The sequence below is a fragment of the Haemorhous mexicanus genome, chromosome 1 (genome assembly GCF_027477595.1).
Source record: "Haemorhous mexicanus isolate bHaeMex1 chromosome 1, bHaeMex1.pri, whole genome shotgun sequence".
Classification (NCBI taxonomy): Eukaryota; Metazoa; Chordata; class Aves; order Passeriformes; family Fringillidae; genus Haemorhous; species Haemorhous mexicanus.
In genome coordinates this window covers 121,424,765-121,452,673 of record NC_082341.1, presented here as the reverse complement: position 1 = coordinate 121,452,673, position 27,909 = coordinate 121,424,765, and the positions used below count along the sequence as shown (strand labels likewise).

General features: G+C 39.3%; 1 protein-coding gene across 8 annotated transcripts in view; it reads right to left on the bottom strand.

The window, feature by feature from the left end:
• CHD7 (chromodomain helicase DNA binding protein 7) overlaps nucleotides 1-27,909 on the bottom strand; it is a 132,954-nt gene that overhangs the window by 102,545 nt on the left and 2,500 nt on the right. For 6 of the 8 annotated variants that reach the window (XM_059861041.1, XM_059861067.1, XM_059861082.1 and 3 more), the window contains exon 2: nucleotides 27,803-27,906. The exons of 1 other annotated variant lie outside the window; for it this stretch is intronic. The gene's annotated coding sequence lies outside the window, so the exon portion shown is untranslated. Of the gene's footprint in view, nucleotides 1-22,812; nucleotides 22,941-27,802; nucleotides 27,907-27,909 lie in introns of those variants that run through there. One more of the 8 variants, XM_059861056.1, reaches the window with a different exon arrangement.

Sequence of the window (27,909 nt, the reverse complement as noted above, 5' to 3'; positions counted from 1 at the left end):
CTATGTACCTGTGTTTTCAGATAAGAGTTATTCTGAAGTTTAGACTTGAAATAGAAGCAAGAGAGATCACCTCAGAGAAGCCCATGTTATGTCCTCAAGTGAGACTGCAGCTTCACAGCAAAGCAAGCAATGAACCAGCACACCTCAATAACAGCCAGACATCAGAATCAGGCTCCTCTGGACACTGTATACCAGTGTGCCAAGCTTGGACAGGAACGAATTGTTTAGGAAGAAAATGCTATTTGAGAAACTTCAGTGCTTAACACTCACAAATAAATTAAGACCTAATAGACTGATCTTCTACCACTTGGTCTTTATATGAACTGTAAATGAGGCTCTTCTGTCTGCATTTCCCTGAAAGCCAGGTCTTACTTCCCAGAGCAATGGACACCAACACCAACTGCACCTATCGTATTGCCACAGCACTCAACACATTCTGTGTAGCTCAAAAACCAAAAGAGAAGAGTCAAGCAAAAGGTACTAGAACCAGCTTCACTGAGATGTCTACAAGGCAGTAGCAATAGCAACAGCTGTCAACAAGATTTGCTCATTGGGGTTGTCAGGAAGTTCCATCCTCCTTCTGAGCATCCAGGTAAGCCAGCTGCCACCTTCCCTTTCATGTGCACTCCTCACTAGTCAACCCAGCCTCTCACAGCATCACAGTTACACAACAGGCTGCACTGTGATCATATTCAAAACCTGTTGCTACCAAAAACTAGAAGTATTTATTTAAAATTAAGACTTCTTTTTGTGTGTGTCTCTTTTTCTTTTCTCTGGGGAAGGCTGCACTTGTGTTCGATTTGTGACTGCTTATAAATTAACTTTCTAGGAGCAGGCTAAGTGAAGGTTTTATTGAACAAATTGTAAGCTTTAGACTTGACAATATTGACAGTCTCTTATCAAAAAAGAGAGTATCTATACTTATATGCAAAACCAGAAATGGCATCAGACCTTTTTCTGATTATTTAATACCTACATTTTTAGGCACCTGCATTTAAAAGTGCACTGGTTAGGTGTTAGTAACACTAAATGCTAAATGGTGTATGTATTCTAGTAACTCCTCCTGATGCCTCCATATAAAATGGATTCTTTAGAATGAATGGAAGATGCTACAAAACAAGAATTACTGTGTATTTATAACCTTTTCAGTAATCAGTAATTGAAGCATTAGGTAAAAAGAAAAATCATCAAGAAAACCCAAATAAAACCACTTCAACATCTGTGTGCTTAAAAGGAAAAATTCCCCTATTCTTTAGGGATCTCAAGATTGTAAACAGCATCACATACAGGAAGGATTATTACATTTTTCACAACATCAAGATGCTCTACAAAGAAACAGGCGAAATCACTTTTTCTGTCTGCAATAAACATGTAATTCAATTTAGTTCGTTTAAACCAGAGGAGTCAGCTCCACAGTATCAGCCTGGTCCACAAATAGCCCTTGTTGATAATCTGAGAATTTGAGATTGTTGCCATGGCCATGACATGCTACTTCACCTGAGGATCAACAGTTAATTTTTCATGTCTCACACTTATGCCCTATGTCTTCTTCACAACAAGGACAAAACTGAGCTCTCTCTCTCATACCTTCTAAAACACTGAATAAGGTACCAGCATTAAAGCTGGTGTAGATTGACAGTTAGGTCCAGAGGAGTACCAGAAAAGCCTTTTTCTGCAGAGTTGGAGCCAACTAAAACAAGTTTAAACCAGAGTTTCATTTGAGAAGCAAGGAGAAAGTATACATCAACAAAGCAGCGATGCAAGGAACATCTACAAGATAGAAGTCTGTGGAGCACCTATATTTCAAACCTGTGATGGCAATATTGTCCAATCATTTATACTTTGTTGCAAAAGCAGCGTCCATCTTACTTCACCAGAGACATGGTGCCTTTTAAGGTAACTGATACAAATTAAACAGTGCTATAGAACACATTGAAATCTTTTTACAGTTTTGAGAACTAGATTGAAGATTTCAGCATCTATCACAAACTTCACATTTCACAGGAGCCAGAGACCAACCAGCCAGTTTCCCCTACTTTTCTGACCTAGGCATCTGCAGTTTTGAATGAATTAAAACCCAGATAACTATTAAAGCATCCATTTAATTAATTTCCTATTTCTGCTGCACCATACTGTAGCTACTTAATCTGAGAGCCTTATAGCCAGACAGACTAGCATACCAAATAACCAAACTCCTTAAACCATCTGTAGACATTCACTCCACTGTTTGTTGTTCCCAAACTTCAGAAATCACAAGCTGGATTCCCCTTGACCCTGATCTTGTGTCTTTCCTAGTAATGCTCCAAGTGCAGAACACAGGGTGGGGAAGATTCTTTCCAAAACATTGCAGAGCCTTTTCCCTGACTTCTCCATACACACTCTTACTGTTCAGCTGAACTTCCAAACTATGAACATGGTAACTGCTCATGAGTGAGCACAGCTGAGAGGCTGAGTTGTGCAAATGTCGTGCAAATCAATGCAAACACTTCTTCTCACCAAGTCCTCCCCTTCTTGGTCAGTGTTTCATCTGCTTCATGTTTTTCAAGACAGCAACACATCTCATGAGCACAGAGCTTCTCAGGGAGCTTCTGTTCTCACTCTGCCAATGTGTGGCAGCTGCACTTGCACAGAAAACCATTCAGAAGTATATTACACTTCTGTTAATGCAATACATCTATCATCCCAAAATGCAAACATTTGCTCCTATCAGCAACTCTGTAATATTTTATTTCTTCAATATCAGTTTCTGCCAACATGGAGCTAATAAATGTATGATCCCTAGTTAGAAATCAGTGGTTAAGTTACATATACTGTATTAGCCAGGATGTGGGGGCAGAGGGGGGGCTAATTTGAGAAATACATAGAAACCTGGCTTTCAGGAGAATGAAAATTAGCACTTTTAATGTGCTCTGGGATTTCAAGTTGAATGTCTGAACCACTTTAAAAAAATCACTTTACAGTAATTTCCAACTGGTTGCCTAACACCCATCTCCTAAGTGACTATCATCAAAACATAACCATAACACTAGCAATGAATTAATATTAAAACCCTTCAGTGAGATCACAGAAGTCCTCAAAAAACAACCTAAGTTGTCAGAGCACACTTTTCCCACACACTGAGTAGTAGTCAGGTTCTGGAAATAAAAGCTTTGTTCAATTACTAAAGTGGGTGCTAGGTACACTTCTCATTTACACATATAATTTTGAAATCCAAATAAATTTGATGATGTCTAAACAAATTTTAAAAGCCAAGAACTGCTACTTCCAAAAAGAAGATGATGCAGTAGTCAGAAAAAAGGAAGTTACGCTCACCCACCAGGAGAAGTTGACTAGCAAAGGATTGCTCTCTGACAGTTTGATATACTTTGGCAGGGATAATTAATGAAGTTTTGTAGGGTTTCTGCCTAGTAGCAAGTCAGAAGTGGCTACAGTTCTTCACTTATGACATGGACATTTTGTTATCCATCTATTTTGCTTTACAGAAATACTCTGTTGCAGGCTTGCATCCGCCACTCTCTCTGCTGATGTTGGTAACTCACCGGTGTCACTCACAAGAGAGCAACAGCCCAGCGATCTGTGAAAGGCATAATCTAAGCAACTGCAAAATGGAAGTGCTTAAGACAAGAGCAGCCTAAAATAGCAGTCTGAGGATGGGCAGCAGGCATCTGCCTGCCAAAAGCAAAACACCTCACAGGGTAAAGTTCCCCAGCTCCTGGGCCAAGAAGGTGATGGCCACTCCAAGGTTTCTTAACACCTCCCTTGGCTCCCTGGTACTTCTCACTAGTTGCATATTTTTGTCTTCACAAATACAGGTTCTGCTATTTCTCTTGTCTGCGTGCTGCAAGTTAACATTTACCATTGCTGAACATTTTGTGAGCCCAGCAGACAGGAGCACAGAGACCCTCCCAGGGCAGGGGGCAGCTGCCATGTCGGTCTACAGCATCACATACGCAACTAAGATGAGCAAACACATTTACGACAAAGAAATGAAAATGCACCTAACAAGGTTTTTCAAAATATTAGATGTGCATGTGTTGCATGCCAGGTTTCTGAGAAAAAAGGAAAATAAGCATGCAAGCCATTTTCTCCAAAACCACAACCCCTTAATTCCCCAGGTCAGCGCAGTGTCTGGTCCTTCAACACTGCACTCGGCTCAGCAGATGAGGAAACAGTCGCACCAGAAGGCCCTGTAACAGATGGAAACCAGAGCAGCTGGAGAGCAGGGAAATGTCTGTGTGGGTGAGGGGGTGGGGGCAGAAAGCCCATCCCCACTCCCGAGCTTTAAAGCTGCATGCAGCCATCACGCCCTACTGCAAACTCAGCCCACAGATCTGCTGGGGAGAAAGTTGAAGGAAGCAGTATGTGGCCGGATGATTTAGTGCTTCCCAGACTTCCCATCGGGAGAACAATACTGAGCCATGCAACACAGGGCTGCAAGCACTGGATGTGAACCCCTCAAGGACACAGGAGATAGTGGAAAAGAGCAAGCTGAGCATTTGCCTTCTTCATGGAAAGCACAGCAGATGAAGAACTGCCAGCTGGAGAAAGCCAAGAACTGGAGCAGTAAGGAAGGAAACAAAACTACAAATGAATACTGGAGAAACAAGTAGGGAAACAGTGATATCCAAACCTGTCAAGGTTTAAGTAAGAGGTATTACCAAAATGGCATAGAGAGATATTTTTAGAGAGGAAAAAACATGGTAAATGTGGAAGAATAAGAATTGAAGATAAAGCTCCTGCCATATGGTACAATTATTCTATTACAGTTTAGATTCACAGCTTTACAACACCTGCGCAGTTAATAACCATATTAAGTCATACATGATGTCACCAGTATTTCCTTTCTTTCTCAACTTGGTTAACTATTAGGGAAATACATCTAACAGGGGTTTCTATACTTTTGGAAAGACAAATGACTGTCCATGATTAAGATGCCCATCCCCTGACACAGTTTGGAAAGCAGCCTACCCCCAGTTCTCAGATGAGGGAGGGAAAGGGACCAAGCCTTGTGAGGGAAACCCAGCCATTAAGCAGGGATAGTTTATTATAAATAGGATGAGTGAGGGGGGATTTTTTCTTCTTTCTTTGTTTCCTTTCATTTTGGTTGGAACTACCTTCTGCAATCCTTTTGGTTCCCCAAGTCAAAAGACAAGAAACTAAACTGATCAACTTGTAAGACGGAAGTCCTCATATTAGAGCAGGAGATTAGAGCGTTAACCCAGATAACACAAACAAGGTCAGTCAATGCTTGTAAAAGGCACACAGAAATACTCCATTATATATATACACACATATAAAACTGTTTGTTACCTGGCCTGCCACGTAGAATTAGACTTTGAACATTGATTTCCAGCAGCTGTAAGCAACTGCAAAATTGACAGGGCAGTGGAAAGTTTTCATGACGATTTTTCCTCCTTAGTTATTCCTCTTCCTAACCACAAGCATGATGCTTTTTTTCTACTATTACCCCAGACAAGAAACTGTTCAGGTGCAGTCTGGCACCAGAGGTAAGCTGATCTAACCATTAGCTGCCATCAGAAGATCATTACCACGGGGGTAGCTGAACAGCAATGACAGCACAAGGGAAGAAGCAAGAGTGGTACGGCTGATTTCAAGCATCACAACCCATTGGATCAGCTTATTACTATACCATGAATTCAAACTGCCTTCAGGCCACAGCCAGGTGGTTCAACAACTTAAACTGAAAAGCACAGCAGTAAAACAAGCCAGACATTTGCTGTACAGAAAGATAGGAGAAAAGAGTCTGCTGATATGACTTGCAGAAAAAATAAAGGAATTCTGATTTGGTCAAATATGTGAAAAAATATTTTTCATCCCATTGATGAAACAAACAAATCAACACCAAAGACTACACAAAGAATGGAAAACCTTGCAGTTACCTCTAGCTACTCCTGCTGACTGGAAGACTGCTGACTTAAGAGCCATTTCATACCAATGTACAACTCCAGTGAAGGATGTGCAAATATTCTGGAATCTGGCATTAGAATTTCTTTTAGACAAAAAAAAGTTATATCTCGTCATGATTTACAAAAATAAAGGCCATTTGTGAATACTAAGGATATTTGTCAAGAGACTCAAATTACAGGTTTTAGTAAAGACATTCCAAAAGCAATTAATCCATGGGTGCTCAGAGGACAGTCTCCAGCAGTTCAAGCCAAGCACACACAGTCCTTCAATGAATGGCTGTGATGGATAAACACACTACTTAAAGGAAGAGTATTTCATTGACATCCATTCAACACCTAAGAAGCCTTCTGGACAGAGAGGTAAAACTTTCTTAGATTTTTCATTACACTTCTCTTGCTCACATTGTACTTGTCTGCAGTCTTTCCTAAATCCCCATACTACAAGTCCATTAGCATAAGATTGGATTTAACATATTCGGGGGGTTTTAAAACATATTCACCACAAGAATTTTTAAATATATCCCACTATTCGAAACACTTTTGTTCCAAGAGCTGACCATTACAGACTATTTTCTAGATATGGCAGGACAAATTCCTTCCTGTCTGAGAGTTTCCATGGTAATAAAAGTCCCCTTTAAACACATTCACGGTGGTTTGGGCAGGCCAAACAGGCAGCCTTTGTACTGAAAAGCTCCCTCTTTGTACTCCTCTGTGCTGATCCTGCACAAACTACCGTAAAAGTGTATTTTAGTGGAGGCAGAGTAAAACTAAGGCTCACATCAGTTTCACACGACAACTGTTTATTCCACAGCACACATACAATCCTCTGGAAGATTCCCTTCCCCCAAAATTTTGAGTGGTTGGAGAAAGCAATCTGCAGGACAGTCCAGGGCATATTTCAAGCAGACCTAAACCCAAAAACTTTGCCACTTCCACTTTTAAAAAAGATGAACTGTAACAACCACCATCCTTTTCCCATCCCCCCCTCCCCACCATGTAGTCTCACTGGTATTTGGAGATGGCGTATTTGCACCAGCACTTGCATCTCTAGTTAAACCACGTACTGGTCTCAATTGATACCTCCACATCAGCACAGAGATCTGTCACAGAAAGGAACTCGGAGAATGACCTAATGTGGCTCAGAATGTTTGGAGGAATATATGGAAACAAGAAAAAAAATGTTTTTTCTAACGTTCAACAAAGCACCTCTCTCTAAATTTCTATCTATTCACATTCACATTTGTGTTTCAGCACTTTGAGTACTAGCAAAAATTTCAGCACATTTAGGTCTTGTAACAAGTGAAGCTTTTTTTATTAGGCTTTTACATTTCTGTAAATCTGTAAACACTATTTCAAATTTAGATAGACTTTTTTTTCTGCTGCCATTAGAGCAGACCTTCTACAGATGCCAGATCAACTCTACAGACAACGATTTTCTTGAAGAAATCTTAAGCAAAAGCATGCAACTTGGATTCACTAAGAAGGGCTTCATAGCCATCCCTTAGATTCTTTTTTTATTAACTTTCAAAAATTTGCATGGAGATAAAAAATTTGCATTTTAGATAAAAGATCTCTATATCCTGGTCAAGTTTGTTCACTGGAGTTTTCAATGTTGCAGACGTCTCAAACTCTTAAGTGCAGCTCAGTTCCCAAGCCACTTTCCTTGCTTATAACAAGGGAGAGGAAATGTAAGCATCTAATTTGCACAGTGAGCTTTTCTCCAGTGCTACCATAAAAATTTCCAGGGTTATTTTGCTACCTCATCTAGTGGAAACTTCAGCATAGCACAGTCAGTGCAGCACAGAACTCTCTTATCCTGGCTTTTGAGAAAATGTATGAAGAAAGAAGAAAGAGCAGCAGGGTAGCTCCAAGAAACCAACATAATGTTTCATTATCTCTCATCTCCACAGTTCAAAACACCCCTCAAACACACACATGCACATCCCCTTTCTCAGCTCCCACCCCTGCCATGTAGCTCATGCCCTACTGGGTGCCACTACTCCAGAGAAGTCTGATCTTGACTGTGGACTCTCTGCTTCCCAAAAACTGAAGCAGTTTGTATAGAAAGCATTATCCAGATGAGTGAAAAAGAAATCAGTCTTGAGATCACTTTCACATGCATAAGGATGAAAATACCTGATCTTTGTCAGATCCAATTTAGAGGCATTTAGAGTTCCTTTTTGGCGATAGAGGAAACAGCCTTAAAATTACAGCAAATTTTAAATTGTGGGAGGCAATGCAGTAACATTTAAGGCAAACAGACAGAATACAAGGTGTGAGAAAGGCAAGTTATGCAGAACTATGTGACCCATAAACCCAAGCTACAGCTGTAACTTTCTAGAGAAGCTTTTTGGTAGGCAAATTTTAAGAACAAGATCAGACCAGATACAGGAAAACCAGGTGACAGCAAAGTATTCATTAAATGCTTCTCAAAATAACAGGCCTAGTAGCTTACTGACTACTGGCAACTGAAAAATTATGGGTTCAGCTTCAGCAAAGCTAACAGCATTTATTTTTTTCCAATAGAAAGTTTCAGCTTGGGAAAAGAAACTGAACAGAATTTGTTTTGGTTGCCAGCAAAACCTGGTCTATCGCTTTCCTTGAAACTAGTCCAATTTAAACAAACATCAATGTAACATCCCACATTTCTCATGCTAGTAAATCTTACCAGGAAGACTTTCCACAAACACATGGTATTGATCAATTATCAACAACAAAATATTCATATGCAGTCCTTAAGGATCATTTGTAGTAAATCCATCTACTTCAGCAATCTAGCCATAAATCTATCTCCATAAACAGATGCAACACATTAAATGATTTTCACTGTAGGTTGTAATATTTCTGAGTATGTTTAAATTGCTCTCAAATTATGCTTTATCAAGCCATCATGCTGATTGTAAGATAAGTGAATATAATAAGAAAAGGTAAACTCTAGTTTTCTTATGCACCCTCTTCTTAAAATCAGAGTCATTGTACAACAGAGATTTCATTACCACCCTGTTCTGACAGAAACCAATATTAATTATTATTTGAATTAACCTTTGAGCCATAGTTTTCATCAGTACCCAGTAAAGATACGGACAATTTCTAATTACATTCTACTCTGATTATAAGTCACTAGGCTGTAAAGCTGCATCTGACAAGACTGCTACAGTTGGCCTTGAAATGCTTTGGACTTCACTATAAATCTCTCAGAAACATCCAAGAACTCATTGAATACAAGAGCTATCACACAGGATGCTTCTCCAACAATTTAGAGGCTGTTCTAAAGGGAGAGCAAGTGTGATATGACTGGATTGCAGTACTATTCCTGAAGCAAAATAAATTAGCATTAGAATGTCTTTATCATTCAGCATCACTATATAGATGATCTTTTACCAAAAGTTAGACATAGTGGATTCACTCAGTCTATCAAGTGCAATTATTCAGTGATCATCAACTAACTCATAATTATATTCAACAAATAGTATAAGAAAATTAAAAATGTATAGACTGAGAGAAATCTGATTCCAAAGCTTACAGCAAGTATCTACAACATAAGCCATATTTATTACAGACCAGAGAGAAAGGTTTGATCTGCTAAAGAGTTATTAGTTCTTTTGCAGGAAATATGGATTTTAAAGGTCATAAATGAAGAATAACCTGTAATTAATATAAAAAAATTAGTGCAAGTGGGCAATTTTTCTTTTGTAATTTTTCAGCTTTCCCTCACATAATCACTTTGCTGCAGTCAGTTATCTAGCCAGGAGAAAATGAAATATACACACGGATTTAGGGAAAGTGAACGCTATTCTGGAGAACAGGTTTCTACCCTCAACTATGCCAAATCTCTTGAACGAACAAATTAAACTTCTAACAGAGTGATTTCTGGCTCTGTAACCCGAGCCTCACTTTTGCAACTTCACAAAGCTCACATCTATGACTAACTCCAAATGTCCAATCTCTAAGCAAAAGACAGTTTTATTTGAAGGAATACCAGAGGCTGGGATCTATCAGGTTTCAAAACCAGAACTTGACTTAGCTGCTGACTCAAGACATATTTCAAGATAACAGAAGCATATTTCAAGATACCATTTTTAACCTTCCACTGTTGAAAATACCTGTATCTCAAAACAGAAGCTTGAGTACGTAATCAGTCTAATTCCAGTGAATGACATTTCATATTAAAGAAACCCTGACCTGGACTAAGTTTCACAACATGTATTACTTTAGATTTTGTTCATCTCAAAAAAACCCGCAACAAAACCCCAATCAATGATCTTGCCTTCACAGATAACTTTTATGGATGCTGTTAATTACACAGAAGATCCAAGGTACCAATTCCACAAACATTTTAAAGAGATATTACAAGACACAAGAGAACCTAATATGAAGTTTGCAGGTTTTGACAAGGAAAATGCCAGTTATGTATGTATTTAAACATATTACGGATTCCATTAGGTAATGCACAGCAACTTCATAATCTCACAGGGTAATGATGTTCCAAGTCTAGAAGAATAGCTAGGTTTAATCAAATGTATCACAAGACAGAATATGGTAAGAGAATTCAGATCTCTTGATTTTTGGAAATGGCTAGAGATGATGGATGGGGCTCCAGCCTATAAAAATGCAGTGTTTGTAGCACTGGTGTCAACAGTGTTACCAATTCTAAACATGCCTCCATTAATCCTGTCCACATATTCTGAAATTATCCAGGCCCTTCACCTTAAGGCCCCAACTTGCTTACCCACTCAAATTTGCCATACTGTTTTGTTGCCTTTTTCTTTTCCTTGCAGTTACATGCTTTTCAGAAGTTACTTCAACATACAACTTCTCTGTATTACATTAAAATCTACCTGAATATTCAGATAATAATTTTTATTTTATGCCCAGTACATTAAATGCCCACATTATTCTTCTACTTATCTAAGAAAAACATTTAACTGGTAGTTTGGCTATTTCTTTTCTAGACATACATGGGGAAAAGGAGACTGGAGGAAAGAAAAATCATCATTCATGACCATACAGAAACTGTGCTTACACAGAAACAGACAATTTGATTCCTACTTCTTATCCTTACCTATCTCATTACTAAGAATGTGTGGCCAAGTGATGGGCAAATGTCTGATCCAGATCAATAATCCCATGGCGAAGGTGGAAAGGAGTCATCAGACCCATGATGGGATTGTCCATCTTCATGAACATTTTAAAGCATTTTCCACATAAAATTTCCAAGAGTTTGCTACTGTAGTTAAATTAAGGGTAGAGCAGAATGACAAATATATATCCAGGCCTTTGAAAAAGCAAAAGGAAAGAAAAGGAAAACTGACAACTTTCTGTCAAAGAGTAAGTTTTCCTACAACAAACCCTACAGTGCAACTCCATTCTGCCAAGGCATAACTGTTTCACTGATCACAGAATCATAGTTTGGGTTGAAAGGGACCTTAAAGATCATTAAGTTCCAGTCCTCTAAAACAAACACATGATTTCATCTCATGCCACTCATCAATGCATCCCTCCTTTTGATTAAAATTAAGGTACTACTAAAAGATCAACATCACCAACATCAACACCAAGCTTATTTGAAAGATGCATTTGGTGAACAGAAAGGTGGCATTTTAAAAGGCCCCAAAAGATGATACTGCCTTATTACTGGGGGCAGAGGGAACACAAGTGATATATGCCTTTGAGAAAGTTCAAAGAAATAGGGGCAACAAAATCTAAGATCCATAGCTTTGTTCATGCTACTGGATGAAGACCTTCTTCCCCTTCTCAGTGCCACTTTCAAAATCCTTTGTGGGGGCGGGGATAAGGGACAGGGAGGTTAAGAGAGAAAACAACAGCATTACAGCACCTCATTTTGCTTATCAGCTATTCAAAGCCCATGACAAAATCCCCAACAGCATTCACACCATTTTTTCACATCAAATTTGCTAGTGACATTTTTCAACAAGCCTATAAGCAATGCATTCTAATAAATCAGCCTATAAAAGCACCTATTCCATTTAAAACTCAGTGCTAAATGACTGATAGTTTGTGATCTTCCAATAGCAGAGATACATCCTACTATTGCACAACTACTCAGCTTTTACACAAATTCTAGATTTCCCCTCTATTCTTCACAAAAGTTACTTAGGAGGCAAAATTCAAAATGTATTAGTTAGGGAAGAGATACAAAAATGAATGGCAAGAGCAGCCATTCACTAAACACCACCTAAGAGAATTTACCATGCCAGAACATGCTGCTTTTAATTGTGTCTAGGCTGGATTAGTTTCCACTCTTGTTACTTCAAATTCTGTTACCAACCTTTTCTTTGCAACAGAAAAACACCTCTCCACCTTCTTTGAGGTCCTTTGCTTGTATTAGTTGAACTAAGAAATGACCACATCCTAAAATTCCTCTACGTTTTTTCTTAAAACAAACCCTGTATTTCTGCACAGTTCCTTTTCCTGTTACCCTCAGCAAATCTACCTGTAAAGACACTGATTGCAACTTAACTTTTAAGTAGATAACAAAACAACTGATTAATTTATTTTGTACATATGGCATGCTATCTTGAAGCTGTTGTAGGTTTCATGAGAAAGCTTAAATATTAACTTAGCAAAGCAGGATCATGACTCCTCAACAATTGAAAAGGCACAAGCCTTTCATGACACATGCATTCCTGTTAAGGAAAAAATTAATTTTGTAAGATCTCTTTTAAAATTCTGTTTATTTCTTCATTTTATGAACTCATACTTGGCACCCTTCAGAGCATCTATTTCGAAAATGTAACTGCCGCTTCTCTATAAAACCAGTTTGCCTACTTTCATGACCATGAGTTCTTAAATATTTCATGTTCTTAACACAGCCAACATTTTTCCCCATTACTTTAGTATAAAATTCCTCAAATTTCAGTTGCTTGTGCTAAAATACTGTGTGACTGCATGATACAAACTACTTTGAAAGAGCAAGTAACTTTCAGGAGAGCCTCTTCCCTAACACAAGTTATCAAAAGAAACACAGAAGTAACAGTGATGCCCTTCAGATTTATAGACTTAGGTCTTTCCAAGTCATTCTCAGCTAAGCAAAGCAACATAATTCTCAAAAATCTTGCAGTACGAAGTGGATATGATTTGTGCAAAAGTTCTTCTAAATATGGTGCTCACACACTTATACATGAAGACATGAATAAACTCTTACTGTTCTACCACTGCTTCAAGCACCAAAGGCTTTTATACAGGCTGGTACTGTAGCATGTCACATACTATGATAAAACAGAGAGACCTTAGTACTAAACAATTAAATAATATACTACAGTACAGTTTTTTACACAGAGAGCCAAGAAAAAGAAAAGTAGAAGTTATGGTTCCCATGATAACTGCAGCTTGATTGTAACACTGTTTTATACTGTGTATTTGAACAAATGCATCAATTTACAATTGATGGGGAATTATAACTGAAGGACACAGTCACATACTTTGTCTCATTCCTAAATAAATCAGTGGCATTCAGAATAAATTTCCATCCCATTTGTACAACTTGGTAAGGTGACTGGTTTGCTGGCAAGAAGGATTTACAGTAAAAAAGCATTTAAACTGTATGTATCAAAGTATTTATATGAAGTTACACTGAAGCACAAGGGGCAACACTGCCACATTTTAACTAGAACATGGACTATTTAAACATCCACAAAATTATATTATGATTCAGATTTGTTCCTGTCATATTTGACTTAACTTTATCATGATTCATGGCTACTGCTAATGAAATCCATTAAATATATTTAAGCTCAGCATTCCTTAAACAGGAATTAACAACAAAAAATGCATCGTTGGAGTGCTTACTTTCAAAGAGAAAAAAGCATTAAAATGAGGAAGAGCTTGGTAAGAGAAGCAAAATCAGGCAGTTTGACAAAACGTTTACAGAAAACGGACAAAAAATACTAGGTTGAAAATGCAGAGATGAGGAAAAAATGCATCAAAGTTAAACCTCAAGCTGGGAAGGCTATCAGTAAGAACATTTCTCAAGAAGAGGGGACCAAAGGAACTAGCAAAAAAATTGCAAACAAAGATCTGCTCCTAGAGGGGCGAAGTCATAAAAGGTCCTTACACAAATGCCAGGTACAGGGAGCCTCCTACAGAATCCACTGGACTAACATATAACCAAGTCAGGAAAGAATTATTCCAAGAAAATAAAAATTACAAGTTTTCTACATCTGCTGTCATTGAAGAAACTAAGGCAAGCTTTCATCTTTTTTGGCACAATAATCTTCAGAGGAAGTTTTGGTCAAACCAAAGCAAACAGCAGCAGTCACCAATGTACTCACCAACAGCTGGATGGCATTCACCAAGCTGAAGGATAAAATAGCCTATCTGTCCACTATGCCATTTAAGATCTCTGGTTCCAACACTGCCTTGTTGCCAGTTGTGCATCAGTTTTGAAAGGTGGTCATACCTTTAGCCTGCAAATCTAATGTCCCAGCAGGGCAAGTAAGTTGAAAAGAGAAGAACCACAGGCACATCCCAAAGTACAGACTACAGAAGAGACACTGATGCCTTCCCACAGCAAAGTCCTGTCTCACCAGTACAGGAGATTTCACTGAAGCAATTGATAAGTGGCCAAAGTCTGAGCTAACCTGGATGACCAAAACACATGCCAGCTGCTGAACAAAGGTCCTCCAGCAATGGTTCCTAAGGAAACTAAGCTACAACAGCAAAGGAAGGAAGATCTTCTCATGGATTAAAGTAACCAGGTTAAATCAGGAAGTGAACATTGGGAAACATTACCCAGCCCCTTTCCAGACCTGTGCTGACAGTATGCACATAAAAGACCTAGAAACAGGTGAACTTTGAAGTGAGTTTGCTAATAGTATTAACAAGTTCATTTTGTTAAAAATTAAAATCAACTATGCAGGAAGCAGCAGACCATCATACCCACTGAAAGTGTAATAAACTGCAGATGAGATGCAGTGAAAGGAAATTGATAGCAATGCACGTGAGATAATACAATCTGACTGTTTTATATATATTTTACTGAGCCCCGACATGATTTGGGAGCTAGAATAAATAGTCTAGGAAAACAAGATTTGTAAGAAGAGTAAACAGAACACTAAGAATGTTTAAAGAAAAAGAGATGAAAAAAAAAAAAAAGCACAGAATTGCACAAGAAATGGGATACCTAAGTCTATGAGGTGCTTATAGTGACCGTGTTTGCTCTTCTCACCTCCACTTCAAAATTAAAATTACTGATGGACCAGAGACGGGTGACGGGCGTCTGAATACCCTTCAGAATCTCCAGCCTCAAGCAGGGCCAACCAGGGAGAGAATAAAAAAGTATACTAAATCAAGCAGCATGGAACAGGTACACAGTGAACCACTGTTCTCCTCTTTTAACACGGAAACTAGAGAACAAACAAAACTAGCAGCTGGTAGGTTCAAAATAAAACAAATAGAAGGAAGCAGTTCTTCATACAATGTGTACTTAAGCTGCAGAACTCTGCCACAGTCCCAATGGAAGCCAAGAGTTTACACAGACCAAGAGAAAACTAGATGAATTCATGCAAGAGAAATTCATTAAGCATTACCTATCACTTTTTCCAAGACAATTCTGAGCAGCAGAGCTGTGGAGGCTAAGGGGTTTGCTCTGTTTCTGGGTAGCCTCCACCCTGGTCGCTATGAAATAGGATTCAGACCTCTGGTACTATAAAAGAAAGATGATATTCACAACATGGTTTTAATAGGTGTTGACAACTATGCTACTTCAATAATACACCATTTCCAGTATAGCATTTCACCTCCTTTCATGAAGATACTGTATTTCAATCCATGTTACCAGTACTTCAAGAATGTAAGTGAGATTACAACACTTTAGAGGACCACAACATGAGAGAGACAAGGACACCCAAAACTGTATTAGAGTCTGCTGAAATTCTACTTATCCTATATAAAAGATTATCCCTATTCCAACAACAGAAAATTTAGAGAGAGTATATGATCTGGTTGTAACCCCTTAAAGGAGTAAAACAAAAGAAACAGAAACACTGATAATACTAAATACTGTAGCACATACAGTACATCTCTGGACATACTCAGTACCTACAGTGGGTTTTAAGTTCATTTTTTTAACAACTGAAAAAGGTGTGATTTTAATAAATTAAAGTTGTGCTATACACTGAAATATTAGGAATGCTGAACTTTTACTACAACAATCTTTTCATGTTTGAAGGAAAAAGACTTAAAAACAGCACTAAGTGGTGAAAAAATTAAAATATTCATACTTTTTCTGATTTAAACAGCAGTTGTAAAAGATAATATCAGCCCAAAGCACTGGCCTGAAGCTTTACAACTGTTATAAAAAGGTACTTAAAATAACTACAACATATTTAGGTTAAGCACTTAAAGGAATTACTGGAAGACTGAATTCAATCCTTGGTTCCAATCCACAAGTCATTGTGCAATATCTTAGCTGCTGAAATCAAGCCCTCTCTACTACCTATAAAGTGGGGACCATGCCCATCTCCAGAACAGGGGGTACAGAATTTTTCCTCTGCAAATACAGAAGGCACAGCAATTGCTTCTGTAAACAATGGAAGAACCAGTCTCTCTGCACCTTCCAGCCTACCCCTGCTCTCTCCAGTCCATGGAAGGTGCTGTTGCATTCTGTGCTGGGCACAGCCCAAGCTTGGAGGCCGCAGCATATTCCCAATGTAGAACAGACCTTCTGCTAGACCTCTGTCAGAGACAGAAAAGAACATGCCAGTGGTTTATTTTCAAGGACCCTAAATGATTAGTTTTCACAGGTACAGTAAAACTCCCCATAACTCCCAGATCACAGTCAACAGATAATCTACTTGGCTTCAGTTTAGTTTAGTCAGGTTAAATACCTGACTTGATATGGAAGAAAAACCTGACAGAAAATGCGAGTCAAAATGACTACTAGCACAGAGTAGACAGTACACTCTCTGAACTCTTCGACTGCTAAGTCAAAGCTCAAGATATTATGGCAGAGTTTGTTTAAGAAACTGTAGAGGACAAGGAAGAAGCTTATGGTCCCTAAACTCAATACAAAAAATACAATTTAGAATTTACTCCCAAGAAAAATATTTAAAGGAAGAAGATAAATTCTGAAAAATAGCAGGCTGTTCAGACACAGGCTCTAAACACTTAAAAAAAAAAAAAAAAACCAACTAAAAATCTGTCCCAAGTGCTGAATGTCAGACCAACTCTCCTTTTTAGGATGGCATTTATCTACTTCACAAGAGCAGCAGCAAGACAGAATTAACACTTGGTAAAGAACCAAGATCCTCTACCGAATGCTGCTTGGTAATCAGCAACTATTACACATCCCAATATGGCAGACACAAAGCCCATCACTACAAACCTGGCACACCAGTTTGGAGTAGCACCTGGGGTGCTACTCCAGCCTTCCAACCACCTGCTCAGGTCACTGGCCTTGAAAGGAAGAAAAACCATCCAAGCACTCAGAGATGCATGAACTTAACAGATATTTTGCCTTCTAACACTTCCATGTGTAATTAACACAGGGAGCATCACATTCACTGGAAGAGAATGTACTTTTTCTTATGGTACAGCAGAACTATATGCCCAAAATTTCTCCCACTCTTTTCAGAGCAAGCCTTGTCCATATACCAGCAACAGCAAGCATCCCAAAGTGGAAAAATACCTTCACTGCTCCTATTCCAACACTTTGGGTTGTTTTTTTTTTTTTCTGAGGCAATGCTTAAGTTCCTTTTAAGCCCTTCCTGTAGCAATGCCTACCACACCAGACACCTCGAAATGTAATCCACTGGAATAAGCAGCCTTTAAATTAAGGTGTTGTAAGGTCATATAGCAACAAGATGATCGGATTAAAGAGGAAGTGGAGTTAAGTTAATACTGAGTCACTATTTTAAGTTCTGTGTTCAAGACAACAGCATGATAGCCTTTCAAGTACAAACCAGTCTTCAAGCAGGACGGCTGAAGAACTTTTCTATTTTAAAAAAAAAAGTTTTATTTCTTGTGTAAATCTGAACATGAAATGAAGGACAACAACTCATCAGACAGACAAGATCTGGTCCCAGAGACAGATGTTTCACAGCTGTGCTTTGGGCTTCCTAAAGCCCATTAGAGCTAGCACATACAAATTCCTAATGTAAACAAGCTGCTTTTAGTAACTACTATATTCACTCTGAACACACACAACACTAGTCAGGGCCACCGCTCCTCACAGTTTGCACCAAATGCAGCTTACAATGCCCGTAAGATAGAATCTGTACATCCCCTCTCCTGCACCTCCTGACATCCCCTGTAGACCCTGAAAAATAATTTTTTAGATGTAAAACCCAAGGAAAGGAATCTAGAAGATGCACTACATGAAGGTTTGGGGGTTTTGTAACTATGGCAAGAATTTGCCTTCTATTAACACACATGCAATTGCCCAAATCTTGAGAAAAACAGGAAGGACAGCATGAGCTTCTACTCTTCCACCTGCCAAGAAGTCCCTTTCTGTCACACTGCAGGCAATAAACACAAAAAAGCCAGGGCTCTTCAGAAAGCAAGCAGCTTCTAATGGCACGTTGCTGCTATGCTGAAAGAGTCATCTCAAGCTGACAGGTGGATTGAGCAGAAGCTGCAGTCAGAACCCCTGAGTTTTTGTAAGGTGTTCATTCCTCTGTTAAGCTACACAATGTAAACTGCCCATTTCTCTCTCTGGAGAGCAGCAAGAGCACAGTATTACAGAAGTGACCAAGCAGCATGTTATTTGACTAGCAATGTACTTTTTTTTCACCAATTTTAACAAGGAGGAGTGCATTCATTTCACTATCAGAAAGCTTAAGACTATGATAGGAAGTAACAGCCTCAGCCACCTACTAGGACCAAGCACTCATTCCATCTCAAACCAGAAGGAAAATATAAATACTTGGGAATACTCTGAATAATGGAATCCACTGAATTACTGACTGATGAAACTTGATGACAATGAAACAACACTGACGTGATAAAATTTGAGACAGACAAATTGACTCAAAGCTGATGAACCTAATGGAGGATTTCAATCTTGCAAAAAAACCAAAAAACAAAACAACCAAAAAAACCCACCAACCCAAAACAGCCCCCTCCCCCTTTTCTTGTGAATAAATTGTTTCAAAGATTAAATACTTCACATTTGAAAGAGCAAACAAGTTATTTATACATTAGTAAATCTTTTAGGCCTTTGTTTTCCTACCTGAAGAGGAAAACTGATTTCTGGTCAGTGGATTATTAAATCTAACCAATTTATAGCATGCAATCCATAGCATCAATGGAATAAACAAATTTTAATATCCATTTTAACTCGGGCCAGCACATTTTTCTTTTTGTGTCCTTTGCTTCACAGATGATTACTCTATTTCTCTTTCTCCCATGAAGGTTCCCAGGCAACTGATCCAATCCACTTGCTCACTGCAACCAAAATGAAAAGATGAAAAGGGCTTGCTGCTCTCCAAGCCAGCGGCCCCCCTCGTCCTTAGTACCAGCTCTGGTGTTCATCAGATCCTTTTATGAGCTAGTTTGATTCATTACAACAGCAAAATGCTCTCCATTTTACAGAGTTATTTTTCTGCCATTTTGGTGAACTAAAGTGGCGCACAGAAGGACCTGACAAGCACTGCTGCCAGAGAAAAGTAGCAGAGCCGTGTGGTTGTGAGTTGGGGTGCAGGGGGACAAAGGCAGAGAGGAAACTTCTCCTTTCAGAACAATGTCTGGTTAAATTAGCTCACTGCACTTCTCAAACCATACCCTGGCTTACAAATGATTAGAGGGACCACAAGACAACATTCAACAGCTTCCAGCTATCTTCAAAGCTACAAAAAACTTATCATCCCAAAAAAAAAGTACTCTTACACAGATTTAAGTATACTACTCTATCAGAAGGAAAAAAGTTCTTACAACTATAATATCAAGATAAGGATACCCTAGACAAGGAGGGTAAAGAAGGCTTGGCAGATTTCATTCTAGTTTTCTAATTTAAAAAATGAGCAAACAAAAATCAAAAATCCAAAAAACCCTGGGAACAGCCACCAATCTCAATAAACATTATGATGGAGAAACAAGTATTTTGGATAAGCAGAAAAGAGAAAAAACTTTTGTCACCAGTATCCAAAACAAACCTACCAGAGGACAGCTTATGTGCCTAAGAAAAAGCACCTTGAGGGAAGGAGGCAGTCAAGCCAACATGGTGGAAGCAGGTGCTACAGCTGCCTAGTCCCCAGGTTTTCTGCCCAGAAATTTTTGTCCATAGATCAATCTGCCTCATTAGGATGGACTGCCTAATGACTGCTGCAAATGTGCTGTTTCACTCCAGAAGAGAGAAGTCAAGGTGTATCAAAGGTATCACTCCCACAGCCACATTGAATCGATCTCGCTATTCAAAGTTCATTGCCTACCTGGAGGCTCAACACAGAAACAGCTGCTTTCAGCATATGCTGAAGAGAAAATGCACCCTGCCCCAAAACACCACCATTGTCACACCTTGTCAAATTAGAGAATGGATTTTAAACTTTCCTGACCCTACCAGCTTCCCTCCAAAAATCTTAATGTTGGGCAGCCACAGAACCCACCGCCAAACTCCAAGCGACACACAGGCACACAAAGGAAGACAGCAGCAGATCCCAGAAGCCCCACCAGGAGACAAGTTCAGGCACACAGCCTGCATCCCAGCTGACACTAATATTCACCTCTAAGAACCCCTCCTAGTCCAGTTCCTCAGACAGCCAAAATCTGCATTGCCCAACCAGCCCCTACTGCACAGTCCAGTTGTGCCACTGGTCATGCGACAATCTCAGGGAAGTCACATGTGAACCAGTGACAAGCCAGAGGTTGTCCACCCAGAGAGGCAGGCAGAAAGGTACGCATCCTGGTTTCTTTTGGGAGAGGAGACAGAGAAAGGTGAAGAAGAGAAAGAGATTAAGGAGATTAATCTTTTAAATCACACCATCAAGGAAATTTCTTATGAGAAGAGCTATGGAAGCAATTGCTTTCACCTGCCATCTTTTCTGTAGCCAAGGTTTTATTTTTTAACTTCACAAATTTAAGTAGTCATGGTTTGGGCAGGGGGTAGCAAGTGGGTGTGAGGCCTTAACTTACTTCCCTGAGAACTCACCGTTCAAGACTTCAGTCACCTTAACCACAGCAAAGCCACACAAACACCCTCCTTCCATTTTTCTTTTTTTTTTAATAGTTTCAGTGCAACATCTAATATGCTCAACTTCTCAGGCCGCTATGTACTACAAAGATTCCCAAGCTGTAAGACATGTTTCTGTTCTAGTGCTGCCTCTAACAACCTGATTCTTCCAATAGCCGTGCCATTTCTACCAAACAACCCCTTCCTTCAGCATGGCTGCCACAAGGTTCAAGTCCTGTTTGAGCTGTGAAAGTATGTTCACTAAGAATCACTTCTGTGAGAGAAAACAGTGTGGGCTGGGGAATACTGCAGAACTGTAGTAAGGAGAAATGCAGGTAAAACAGGCAAATTTTTTTCAGTAACCTCTGTAAAGATTACAACAGAAATAAAGAAGCACGTGAAAATGACAATGTACCTTTGTAGAGATCAATACAGAAATAAGAGGGAAGTGAAGCTGAAGCCTGCTTATTCACTTCCCCCCAATGAAACAATGATGATTAAAGTAAAGATGAGTGAGGTTGTACTCCACTTACAGAGCTGACTGAATGCAAAGCACAGCAGACACCTCACAATGTTACTGATAAATAAACTGAATTACTTAGCAGTTCTCTCCCAGACTAACATCCTGAGGCAGTCCAGAAATGTCTATTTAACTCACTTTCTGAATGATTCCTTCCTAAATCAAGAGAGATAGTAAATTGCTCACTATAAACTCTCAGTTTAATTCTTCATGGTTAAAACAACTCAAGGCAAGAATTATACTCTTAGTGAGAGTCCCCTCATCAGAGTTTAAAGGAATCTCTGAACTCACATAGGCACTGGCTACTACGTCAGAGGGCCTTCCTTTAAGCCATCCTGAGACAACTACACCACCCTGTGCAGCTGCCTGGTCTTTCCAGGAACTAGCAACACAGTCCCGGAACCTTTCAAACTAAGAACTGGAGATGATGAGCTGTCTGCTTTTTGCCTTGCAATAAGCCACCAAATCCAACAAGCAGCTGCTTCAGTCCAGAAGCTGCAAAAACCAGAGCACATTCTCAAGAATCCACAGGGCTTGCCTAGATATATAGCAGACAGTTGAGCCAAAAATATAAAATCATCATCTTAGATCTCTTGTCAAGACAGTAACTGCAGTTATGGTATTTCAGTATTTCTTATCCCACATGAGAAAACAATACACATTCAAATACAGAACTTCAAGCAGCAGGATACTTGGGATGCCTGATTCCTGGACTTCAGATAGGCTCTCCTGTCCAGGAACAGGTAAGGTTTTGAAAACATTTGTTATACCCTGAATAACGAATTAAGATGCATCCTCAAAATTCACCAGTCTCTCACTGTCATGCACTTTTATCTCAGCCTTATCTGAATTATTTTTGAACATCTATTAGCCTCATCATTACTCTCCTTCTCTCAATCCTCCTTCTATTGAGCATTACAAACCAGGTCAGTTGTATTGCCTTTCTGGCTGTTAATCTTCAACTTGAAGAAATACTAAACTGCCTTTCTCTACAGTCCAGACTGACACGTGCTTTCCTGCAAGACCCTTTACCAAGTAGCATTTCAGCTTTGGATTTCAATCTCAACAACTATATTGATGGATCCTCTTTGAAGCAAAGAATATTTTCTCATAACTTGTCATCAACTCAGACTTCCCACTTACTAGCTCATCCAAGTTAATACCAAAGACTTGAACTGAGTTTCTCAGTTTCTATTACATAAGAGCTTGTTTCACATTTCTCCCAGAACAGCACTACCTACCTCAATGCTTTCTGTGATGAAGACTTTCTCCATGTTTTGTCCTATTACTGATGTCTAAACTTCTAAAATTCCAGTTTTCAGCTCAGCTTTAGTCTTCACCTGAATTCTCTCACAAAGAATGACCAGTATTCCTTCTCACATAGCAACTACCCACTTAACAAAATCCTGTTTACCCTGTAAATAAATCCATAGGCTTCCTATTTTAAGATCGAGGACAAAAGTGCCTTTATTAAAGTCTTCCTTGGCCTTGCTCCATGTTCTGATCTGCTTTACCACTGGTCACATAGTTCCTGGTCTCCAAAGCTCTCCTATTTCTTTCAGAAATATCACAATCCCATCAGGAGCCCCTCTCCACACCCCAAACTTTTCTGCTTGGCAAAGGATAGCCCACAATGGCTATGTCAATTTCAAAATTGTCATGGGACTAGACCCTCTCTACTAACAGCTACTCAGAGTACAGAGCAAGAGAAACCACTACAGCTGTATCTATCCACTATTAAAAGATGGGGGAATGTCACTTTCATGAAAACAAAACTTGAAACAAGAGGATTTTCCTCTTCAAAGGGTCATGAAGAACCTTTGGGAAGCTGCCAGCACACTGCAGCAGCCCCCTGCTCTGGCTGTCTGCTGCCGCCCATCCCCTTGCCATGACAGCATCCAGGGGCCAACATGAGACTTCATCAAGCTTTGGTGCAGGGAGCCAGCACTCCCCACACCAGCCTAGGCATCCTCCTTAGCTTTTGGTAGAAAGCAGCATTATTAGGAGCTGAAACGCGTGTTTATTTTGCCACATATCCTCATTATCTAGGGCTGGCAAGAAAACACAACTCCATTAAGCAAACAGAAAGCAGAATGAATTGGAAAAAAGATTAAAAACCCAACAGGAAAGGAACTTGAAGAGGAACAAAATGTATGGGAAAGATGGGGGGAGGGGAGTAGAAAGGGCAGGAAGGAGAAAAAGTTTTGTTTTCAGAGCAGGACTGCCTCTGCTGCACAGAAGGAATCCTACTTTGTACATCTGATGTACACCTCCACAAAATGTTTTAAGTGACACTTGCTTTGTAGATAGAGATCAAAATAAACTGTGGGGAGGTCAATTGCTTTCAAAATCACCAAGAAATGTTAAAGCCAGCTACCTGTTGAAGTTCTAGCAGTAAGCAGAAAGCTCAGCTGAACAGCTTAAAAAGTGGCTCAAGGACATTAAAATAAAGTGCTTGCAAAACTATCCAGCACTGGATTTGCCATATGTCAGCTACTCCCAGGCAGGTAAGTTGCTGCATCTCTCTCCCCAAACACAAGTTCATATTTAAATGAAACCTGAACAGAATAACCTCTAGGATCAGGACCATATAAGTGAAATTTTATTTTCCCCTCAGAACCATTAGGAAGAGGGCAGACATTTTGGCTGCAATGACTTTTTCCAGACAATTGATTCCCAAAGTTATTTATTCCCCACCATTCCCCTCAAGGCCCTCTCGTCACAGCAATTGTCAATGTCAGAGGAAGGCTGGACTCAGCTCCCATGAAAGCCAAGCAAAACCACACCCAAAATAGCTATATAGGTCACTACAGAGCAAAGCGAGCCCTACATCATGCCAGCAAGGGCTTCTGGTTAGTTCCCACATGCCAATAAGCTTTCAAAGTCATGTGTTACAATGCTCTACTAAAACAGTAGCTTACATGGAAACTAGCACTCCTCTATTGAATCCTAACTTTCAAAAGAAAATGCTTTAAGTTGCACCCCTCCCTTTCTTTCCTTTTTTTTTCTCTTTTTTTTAAAGGAGAATGCATTTAGCATAAGGGCAGCAAAGGAACCAGAGTGCTTAGAAGCAGCTACGGAACAGCATGCAGAGAACCCAAGTAGCAGTACAAAGATCCTTGGTTTTGGCTTGGTTTCTTCTAGGTGCATGTTTACATCTCAGAAAAGTCACAATGTTGGAAACTAAGGGCTAATCAGCTTTTATATACTTAAGAATACCCTTAAGAGCTTTGTTGTCATATTTGGGCTCTTGGAATGTGTCCTTTAGGTCATAACCTCCTTTTTATTTTCTGCATAGTGCCTTCCAACCTCATTTTCCAAGACAGATTTTAGTGCACAACTACGACATGGCATTTCTATGACTGCTGATCTTGGCTAAGATGAGAATCACTGAAAGTTAGTCAGATTGTGCAGGCAGAAAGAAATCAGGTAGAAATCTTCCATCAGGTTTCAGTATCTCATCAGCACCCTAACAAAAACATGGGAAGTTTCTGCATATTGTACCTCACTCCTTCCTCTGAAAGAGTTTTAAAAATTAAATCATAGTTGGAGTTTCCCTTTGCCTTTTTATCACTGTATTTATCACAATACAGACAGTATTTTAAACTTTCTTACATTAAAATCCATTAGTATTTGTGCTAACAAGCTATTCATGGAAATAGAAATGATGAGAAACGATGGAGTTAATGTCTGTCTTAATGATGAAGCTAAATGTTGAAGCTAAATTAATACAGTAACTTTTCTGTTTGAAAAGTGAAGGCAAAAGCCTCACCTACACACAAAAGAGTCATTTGTCAGAAAGACAGTTTAATTATTTACTAAAATTTGCAGTTTTCTCTTGTATACAGGGAACATTAAAGTAACATAAAAGTATCACCCATGTTACTTATGGGCATCAGTTAACCAGCTCATAAATCTGAGCAGTTAGTGATTTGCTCACAGCAGACAAATACATAAGGGTTTGGAAGTGAGGATTTAAGGGAACTGGGGGAAGGAAGACCTTCAGACACACACACCACTTGTCTCACAGTTGCCTGTACCCTTGGTAGCCACACACATTTCTTTGAATTACACCAGATTCACAAGAGCAAATATCGACCAGCACATTCTAAAGGCTTTCCATCTGAAACTTCATGTAAAAATGAATGGGAAATAAGGGTTGGAGGTAAGGCACAGGATTCAAGGAGACACCTGCATTATTTTCCACCCTCCTTCTTTCTGGTTACTTTCCTCCACCTCTTCCCACCTTAGCAAGCTCCACCTATCACACCATAGGCTACAAACAAAACCAAACCCCAAATAGCCAGCTGCTACAGGATGCCTTGGCCATGGCAAAATGCAGCCTCACCGCCACACTTCAGCAGCTCTGAGAAAACCTGAGAAGCCTCTATTACTCAGACCTTTCTAGCTTGACAGAAAATCACGTCTGGGTTGCCTTTGTTTAGGTTTTGCTGTATCCTCACACTGCAGGTTCTCCTGCCCGCAGAGCCGCTGTCTGTTGGCACAGACCTGGCACAGAGCCTCCCTGTGTGCCTGGGCAGGACAGGCCCACTGAGCACGACACCCACCCACCCATGCCAAGCCCAGACTGAGCAGCACTTCCTGCTTCAGTACCTGCTTGCAGCTCTGCCATCAGCCTGACCGACCTGGACTCGCCAACAACTCGTTTTACATCTTATAAAAGTCCTAATATTATTTGAGTGTTAATGGGAAATACTGTGAACATTCATCAGAAGCTTTTCAGTTCAAAACAGTAAATAACTCACACGGGAAAGAAACTACCCTCAGCTTAACTGAGCCCTCTACATGGACAGGGAAACCTTTACAGTGCTCCTTTGACACAAATCTTCAGGCTTCTGCATTAACCAAACGCAAAAGGAACTGGTCACAACTGAAATCTCCCATCACTGCACAGAGTTTTGATTGCAATAGAAAGTGTTCCACTAACCCTCATTTTTACTGACATTGTAACAGTGAAAAATTCCTAGAAATTTTTATTTTCCTAAAAGAACTGTGTGATCCTTGCCTGTGATTGAAACTTTCCTTCATTACTGAAGAGGTAATAAAATAATTTTGGGTTGCAAATATGAGGCTTTTTCCCCTGTTTAAATAACCTAAGCATGATTTACAAGCAATAACAGAAATGTCATCACATTGTTAAATATTTAGTAAGATATTTGGTCAAATATGATTATCCAATTAGTATCAGTGAATTAGTAATTCAGTTACACTTGCAATAACAAGCATTTAATGCTCTTCTAAGAGCCTGTGCAATGGCTTTAATAATGATCTTTATAAAGTTTACAAAACAGCTCAAAAGAGACTGAAAATAAGCAGTTCAGGTTAACAGAAATACAGGACAAGATGCATGAATCTGTGGCATTCACCAATACTTTAGTAGGGGAAATTTTGTTTTGTGAAACTGTTTCAAACTTCACATTACATCTAAGACCAAAAATAATTACTTTTTTCTAAGCAGCTGTGGTTTTAACGTAGAGGAAAATAGTACACTATCATAAGAATCTCTGCAAAACCCTGAGCACATTTACAACACCAAACAAGAAGAAACAAGTCATACTCCCCACTTTTGGTAGCTGGAGATAGGAAAATATACAGAATGTAATTGTTCTGATCACCTGTTACAAACCTCAGAAAGGAATGGTTAATTTTCCCCCAGACTGCATCTTATTTTAGAAGCGATTACTAGAATTTTTCTGCTGGTGTTATAAATGCAGACCTCTTCAAAGGAGCTCTCTCTAACTGTCACCTCACCATTAAGTTTGTAAGCAACCTGGACATCTAAAATATGATCTATGCTGAGCAATGTGAGTTTTTTATTATTATTTTTATTTTGTTAATAAGAAAAAAAAAGTGTTGGAAACTTTCACGGTGGAAACTAGAGAGCTTGGAAGTTCCTCTCTTAGCAGCGCCCAGCAATGGAGAGTAAAGTGTTCTGCATACGTGCCCCAAGCATCCAGCTACATTTAGCTTTCAGCCTTTTTATTATCATTGTCAATGAATGGGCCCCAGTCAAATTAAAGCTGCCATTTTAGGTTAAAGACTGGAGAGCCTCTGTTGTGCAACAGCGAGACAAAAACACTCCAAGCGACAGATGCAGCACTCTCATTGGAAAATGATAGATTTCAACTTTTATAAAAAAAAAAAAAAAAAGAAGGAAGAAGAATAATTACGGATCATGCTTTTTAATATGAATTATATATTGATACTCACACATTACCGCAAACTAACGGGATTTATAATTGGGAAAAATCAGCTACCCATGCTGCTAAGGTCATAGTCATTAAGATTTTTTTGCCGTCGTTAGAATGGATGATCTG